Source organism: Scomber japonicus, chromosome 19, assembly GCF_027409825.1.
Source record: "Scomber japonicus isolate fScoJap1 chromosome 19, fScoJap1.pri, whole genome shotgun sequence".
In the NCBI taxonomy this organism is placed as follows: domain Eukaryota; kingdom Metazoa; phylum Chordata; class Actinopteri; order Scombriformes; family Scombridae; genus Scomber; species Scomber japonicus.
In genome coordinates this window covers 24,624,760-24,633,129 of record NC_070596.1, presented here as the reverse complement: position 1 = coordinate 24,633,129, position 8,370 = coordinate 24,624,760, and positions in this window count along the sequence as shown.

Below are 8,370 nucleotides of genomic sequence, written 5' to 3'. Positions count from 1 at the left end.
CTAATAAATATCACCAAAAAAAAAAAAAAAAAATCATGAGGACGTGTGAAGCGCAGTCAAAAACATAGCTGCTAATTAACCTGCCCACGCGCACCTGTGCACTGAATTAATTGTCATTATGAGAGCCCGCGCGAGCCCCTCTTTAAAAAAAAACAAAAAGGATAATTAAAGCACCAAGTAAAAACAAAGTCACGACGTTGTCCAAAAGTCGGTGATATCGATTAAAACTATTGATCGACCCCTTGTTTAAAAGCGAGGTTAGAGTCAGGCTCAGGTCTCTCCACTCTCGGTTTGTTTAGTTGCTTGTGTGAGGAGTTTGTCTTTCGTTAGTTTGGAGCCAGTGTGAGTCCATGCTGTCACCGTCTACATACTGCACAAGTACTAGAGTCTGTGCTGCTGCTGCCCAAAAATAAAAGCCCGCCCACAACGTGCGAGGGTGGACCAATCAGATCAGTCCTCCTGTCAAAACCAAACAGGGACAGTTTTTAACCATCTTTAGATATGCTTCAAGTCTTCACTGTTAAACTGAGGTACTTGTACTTTACCTGAGTTGGTTACAGTGTTAGTTTGGCTTCTTCTCCTCCACTCCATAGGGAAATATTGTGTTTATTTTTTTTTTACTTCACTACATTCATTTAACCCTTAGGCTGCATACTGCTCAGGGGTCAAGTTTGACAGCTGGACTTTTCCTAATGTGACCCACAGTATACAAAAATGAAAATAAAATGCATCTTTTTTTTTTTTTTTTTTTTTTTACTTTTGTGCAGCTGACAGGGTGGATAATGGTAATGTGGAACAACTTTTTCTATTCAGTTATTCTAAAGCTAACTAGTGTATGCAGTTTTTAACCATCTTTAGATATGCTTCAAGTCTTCACTATTAAACTGAGGTACTTGTACTTTACCTGAGTTGGTTACAGTGTTAGTTTGGCTTCTTCTCCTCCACTCCATTGGGAAATATTGTGGGATTTTTTTTTTACTCCACTACATTTACATATTGTTCAGGGGTCAAATTTGACCCATTTTTACATGAGAGCTGTAAAAACACCAGCTGGACTTTTCCTAATGTGGCCCACAGTATAGACAAATGTATCTTTTTTTTTTTTTTTTTTTTTTTTTTTTACTTTTGTGCAGCTGACAGGGTGGATAATGGTAATGTGGAACAACTTTTTCTATTCAGTTATTCTAAAACTAGTGTGTGCAGTTTTTAACCATCTTTAGATATGCTTCAAGTCTTCACTAATAAACTGAGGTGTTCAAATAAGTCTACTTTTACCTTTTGAGGTACTTGTACTTTACTTGAGTTGCTTACAGTGTACTCCATAGGGAAATATTGTGTTTTGTTTTTTTTACTCCACTACATTCATTTAACCCTTACATACTGGTCAGGGGTCAAATTTGACCCATTTTATACATTTGAGAGCTGTAAAAAAAAACAGCTGGACTTTTCTAATGTGACCCACAGTATAGAAAAATGAAAATAAAATGCATCTTTTTTTTTTTTTTTTTTTTTTTTAACTTTTTTGCAGCTGACAGGGTGGATTAGGGTTATGTGGGACAACTTTTTCTATTCAGTTATTCTAAAGCTAACTAGTGTATGCAAACTGTGTAAGTTATATTGTTTAACATTACACATGTCAACATACAGTTTTTTTAACTATCTAATGCAGAAAGCAAAAAAACACGTAGGCCAACAAAATTAAATGACCTAATATGGGTATGCACATTTCAGAAAGTCTGCTTTGTATTAATCAATGTATTTGTAAACTAGCTAACAAACAACCACAGACTGATCTGCCAGCCACTGAGCAGCTCCACTGCAGCAGCTTGGATGAACGGCCTTGCTCAAGGAAACCTCGGTAGTGTAGGTATTGAGGGAGGGGTAAGGCCTGCTTCTGGGAATTGAACTAGCGGACTTCTGCTCTCAAGCCTGCTTGTTTAACCCTAAGTCCACTATGCCCTTGTGGTTTCACATGCACGACATTCAATCAACTTGTGACGCATTATTCAAGATTAAACGCACACTTTTCCACAAAAGAGGAACATTGTGGCAACTGTGACTCAGCAAGTAGAGCAGGTCATCCTCCACTAATTACAGGGGCGACAGTATCGATCCCCACATGTTGAAATGACCTTCAGCTGGAGACTGAGTCTCAATTTGTTCCCATCAGGATGTGAAAGCCCCATTTAAACGCAGCCATCCACAAGTTATTTGGGCTGATTAAGACCTGCTCAGGTTGGAGTCGAGAGAGAGAGAGAGAGAGAGAGAGAGAGAGAGAGAGAGAGAGAGAGAGAGAGAGAGAGAGAGAGAGAGAGAGAGAGAGAGAAAAGTCTTGTTAAAATATCTCACATCTCACTTAGCAAAATCTATGAAAATGCCTCTTAGATTTTATTCGACAGTTTTATTTCATACATGTCTCCATGTTTAGCTGATAAACTGCAGCTGAAGAGAATCAAAGTTGGTGTGATTCCTGAAGGAGACCATGACTGTTTTCTGCCAAATCTTATGTCAAATCATTCACAATAGTTTTTAAGGGTTAGGGGTTAGGGTTAGAATAACTGAGAATTGTGACTTGGTGGTGGTGTTGAAGGAAAGGTCATGAATCACCACAGTTAGTCATTCTCTGAGTATTGCCGATGTTTGTGCATTATTTCGCAGAAATCCATCCAGTTTTTTTATTGCAGTCTGGGTCACAGTGGTGGACGATGTACCCACAGACTCTGTGGACACAAATGACGTTCTACATTGTTCTTAATGAGTCAGGAGTAAAATCCTAACCTTTGCAGTAAATGTCTTAACCCAGTTCCCATCATGGCAGAAATGCTGTTATACAAACATACAACACAAACTACCATACTGGCCACATAACTCTGACAGAAAACCAACTTCAAAGAACTTAAGAGAAAGCTATGAATATTTATTCTTTTAATAAACCGTCAAATTAGCAGAAAATTATACAAAGTCAGGGCCTGTTTTTTTCCCCTTGAGCAAGACATTAAACCTCCTCCAGCTTCATAGGAAGTTACATTACAATACAATACTGTGGTTTTATTGGGCAACTTCATGGGATGAATGAGTATAGACCCAAGGCAGAAAAATGTCAGATGAAATGTCTCACATAACACTCTCTGTCCTGTTTACTGCCATCAGACACATGACAACTCTTGTTTAGTTGTCCTGTTCTGAACTTCGGCAAATGAGTGCTGCTGTTTGTCTGGGATGACTAGTTTATTTTATCTTAATGAACAACATCTGTTCATATAAGTAAGCTCCACTGGATAGCAGCTTGATGATAATGATGGTTTTGGTTCAGAGATGTTTTTGCTTCCTCCAGTCCTGAAAATTGCAACTTGTAACAATCAAATCTTCCTTTCTTTCAGTTTTTTACCTTCAAAGAAATCCGTCATGGAGGATTTGTCTTGGTATTTGTCCATGTGCATGCTGTGTACCAGGTAGCGTTACCCCATCCCACATCTGGCAGCAGCAGCAGCAGTTCAGGAGCAGAGTTCATGCTCATCCTGCAGAGTGTCCACTAGAGGGCGCACTTACTCAGACAAATATCCGTAATTACTGCAAATCACTAAAAGTATTGTATTCAAATATAAACACCTCCTCCAGGACCTGAACAGTCATATCTCATGAAAACAAAGGAAATTATTGTTTTAATCAATATTGTGTTGCATTTATTGGAGATTTGACAGAAGAAAGATGACAGAAAATTAATTAATTTCCTTTTTTAATGTATTTATCTTGTTTAAGATGATCATTTTAAATATGATGTGTGCATAAAAGAACACTGAAATAAATAAACTGAGAATACTACTACTACTACTAATAATAATAATGATAATAATAATAATGATAAAGAAAGGAGAGAAACCCAATTTTCATTTACATAATATTATATATACAGTATATCACTGTGATGAACAATAAGCAACCACTGCATCACTTTATTTCCATTTTATATATCCAGTAAATTCAATTTCTTATCATTTTTAAACCACCTGGTCACATTTGTCACATTAGCTTTGTGTGTTGGCTGATTTGAACTGAGTGTCCACAATTAAAATGTAGCCTATAAATAATAATCAAACCAATTTCTTTAATAATTGATTCCCATAACGAGTCACTCCTTTATGTATTGATCTTTGTAGCCACAGTTAAAGATTTATTTTTTTAAGTTGAATTTTTCTGAGGCATTAAACTAACATTCAGAGGAAAAAATCTATTAACCATGCAGCTTTCATCCATTTACAATGACCTCTTTTAACCAAAGCGGGAAATAAACCAACAAGAGTTTAGTCACGGAGGATCACACCCCAGTAAATGTGTTATTACTCACTTTTCTTTGTACAGTATAACTCTCATGTATATCAGCCACCACACCCTGAGAACATCTTTTTTTTTTTTTGTTACCAGTGTTTGCTTTAGTATTTCACACCACATTAATCATGCCATGAAGTTGATAGAGTAGTGCTCTTAAACATACAGATACAAACACACACACACACACACACACACACACAAACATACACACACACACACACACACACACACACACACACACACAAACATACACACACAATGCTTAAATTGATTCAACAATCCAAACCACACTATATTTATTCAGATGAAGTTTCACCAGCACATACTGTCCTCTAGCCTCACTGGTACACCTAACCACCACATGCACCACATCCTCCTTTTTATAATCCCCTCATCTAACACTTAATGTCATGTTCACTGAGCTCTATAGAGAGAGAGAGAAAAAAAAAAAGGACAACCGTCTGCTGCACCATTACACCCTGTCTGTTTCGGATGTAGCGTGTTGACTATCTGACGTGTCAACGCTTTGGGAAAGTGTTGACATTCGGATGGATCCGGTGTAAATTGCTCGACTTCTTCTCTACTCATCATTTCAATTCCTCAGACTCTATCCTGCAGCTGTTCCCAAACTTTGTCAACACACACACATGGCCAAACAGTTTCTGAAGGTCCTTGATTATCTGAGATTTAGAGATGGTAATGCAAATGATTTCATTAGATATTCCATACTCTCTAATCTAACTTGTTCAGGTATTTTTAAACCACTCCAAGGTGACTCTAAGGACAGTAATCAATCCATTTGACAGCTGACAGACTTAATCTGGAACTCTTTTGATAAATTATACATTGTTCTAGCATTTTGAAACCAGGAAAAGCCAAAAATTGACTGGCTCCAGTTTCTCAGATGTGAAGATTTGCTGCTTTTTTCTTGGTAATATATCACAATGTACTGAATTTGTTTGGTTTTGCACTGTATCTACTTTAACTGTGAGAAGTTATAACTAAAGGACCAATCAATCAATCAATCAATCAATGGAGAAAGTAATTATTAGAAGAATTATTATTATAGAATTATTATGAATTACAGTGATATTTGGTTTCTGAGAGATTCATCCTCCCCATTTATATGAATGAGTCTAAATATTAGAAACACCTCTTAGTGTAACATACTAATTAATCATCAATCAAATGTAACTTGTATTTCTTGTATAGCACCTTTAATGGGTTTGTGCTCTACAGATGACACACTTATAATAACAGAACAAATATAAAGTAGTAAAACTAATCTGAGACTAAATAAACTGTATAAAATTATATCAAAACATGTATTAAATAATAAATTAACAATTCTTAACATTAAAAACTTCAACTGCTTACACGGTAATGTATTAATTATAATAATACAGTAATATAATATACATGTGCCGTGTTCATCAATCAAACAATTTGACTTTTTATACCTTAAATTACCATAAATTTTGTTTTTAAATACTTTTACACAAGTAACATTTTGAATGTTGGAGTTTTACTTAGAATTTTGATACATGGAGTTATGTAAAGTTTGTCCTTATAAACAAACGTTTCAATATTTTTTGGTTTCAAACGACATTTGAAACTGTGACTGCGTAGTGTGTTTAACTCAGACTGTGATGTTGGTATAAATATCCCCAGACAAACTTTTATTTCACCACACTGTTCTTCAGTTTTCTGCTTCCTGCTTAATGTACTGTGCATTAATTAACAGTTTTTTTTTCTTCTTCATTCTGACTCTATTATTATTATCTATCTATCACAGGTATTTTTAAAAAGGAACACTGTATGAAAGCTAAATATCACATCTGAACTGTGCACTCTTTGTTTGGGCTGCTCTCACACTATTGTCTGCATATTAATGATAATCTTAAAATATGAATAGAAAAAAACTTTGCTGCAACAGTTGACCTTCACAGCTCTTCTCTCACTTCTCTTTGTATTGACAGAAATGAGCTCACACACAGACTCTCCACAGGAGGGTACTGTTTGCAGCAAATGACCTCGTGCAGCTTCTCATAATGTTTCATTCATGTTGCAGCTAAACTACAACCTGCATACTCTCAACAGCTGATGGATAAAACAAACGCCCCATTTTTAGCCCAAAATTGACATATACCCAAAATATTCTTTTCTATTCTTCTGATTACTGATCCTGATCTGTCCTGAATGGGAGAGTTTACCATGAAAAAGTGATACTAAAACAAATAAACAGAGGCACAAACATTTCTTTACAATTTTCATTTCATTTTTTCAGTTTTGTTTTGCGTCTTACTACTGTTGCCATAGCAATACTGGGATGTGAAAATAGTTTACAGTGATATAATCATATGGTTTTGTGCTTTCAATTTGTCAAGGTTGAGTCAGGACTACTAGTTCTGCTCCAAAAACAGGAACATTTGAGATGACAATTTCATTTTTTAATAGACCATGTGTCAAAACTAATTGATGTCAGTCATAATAATGTGTGTGGCTGACTTGTTTCACACCATCCAACCAAAAAAAATCTATAAAGCATTCAACAAAAACCTCATATAAAAGAGGTGAATGTGGAAGTTTGAAGCATATTGTTTAATTGAACTTTTAAAAAATCATCTTAATTTCTCAGATACATTTTATTAAATCTTTCACACTTTGAACAACTTTTCCAGGTTAATACATTTTGCAGTAAACACAGAGGAAAAAGTGTCAACCTTAAAAAAAAAAACACACACTGCCGGATCCTGATCAAAGCTGTAAGACTAACCCGCAGAATCTTTTAACTCACGTAACCCACAAGCTTGCTACAGTACATCTCTGATCTTAAGGATGATAAGAGTTTAGGTGGGGAAATTTACTTATGAGAGAAAAACATGAGTTGGCAGGCATTTAACTTGTTTAGCGGAAATGACCTGACTCCTGTGGCCAACATCTTAAAAGGTTAGGGTTAGCCTCTCGTTTTAATCACTTCGTTTGATCGAGAAACATTTGATCCTCCTTCAATTTCAGTTCCCCTAATTTGAATGGTTTGAATACCTCAAGCAAAACATGTCTGAGGTTTATATGCCGTCAGCAGCTATGTGGTATGAATAGCAGTAGGCACGCATCGAATACGTTTTTTTTTTTAGGAAGAGAGCTTGAGTGAAATTCTGTTTATCTACACACAACTGCAACCAAGGTACAAACTTTGCTGTACAGCTGCTGCGTTGTTCAAATACAGTGTTAAAGATCAAGATGATGATAAGGAGCTTTAATGTCGTTCTTTAGGCCCTCTAACTGAAGTCAGTGAGGTGTGAAGTGAACTTCCTGTGTATTTGCACTTTGGCAGTGAAGGAGGAACATGCAGAATAAAATACATTAGTGTTCGTCTCTTTCTTTCTTTCTTTCTTTCTATCTCGGAAATCGAACGACACATGAATGCACTTGTACTCTGCTTCTTCTTCTTCTTCTTCTTCTTCTTCTTGTTTTGTGTTTCAATGGCTGGATTCAAGCTCAGTGTCGCTTTCCCAGAACCTTCTTAACAAATACACAGGGTATTTCTTGTTGTAATGATTCCTCCTGTTCATACTGACCTTTAGAAGATTCCTTCATAATGCACTTACAATGTAAAGTGATGTGTTTAAAGGTTTATCTGAATTTCACCTGAAGCGTCAGTCGTCTAAATGAGACAAATCAAGCAGTTATCACTCAACGTTAAAGTCAAGTTTAGAGCCAAATTCTCTTTCTCTCTTTTTTTTTTTTTTGTGTGTGACTATTCTTTCACTGCAGCTGAACAAGAAGCCTTGAAAGGGAAGAGTTTTTTTTTTTTTTGTCTGTTTTTACTAAAAAAGACATTCACTATATTTGACTGACCCAGACAGAGGAAACCTCATGTTAACTTTAGATAACACTACATTTACATTGTTAGGGGTATTTAAAGGAGATCTGCTTAGAGTCAGTGTGAACAAGAGGAATGATTATTATGACAAGAAAAAACCTGCTTCAATATTCATTTGGGCACCTGACCTTGTGACCTTGTGACCTTGCAACCTT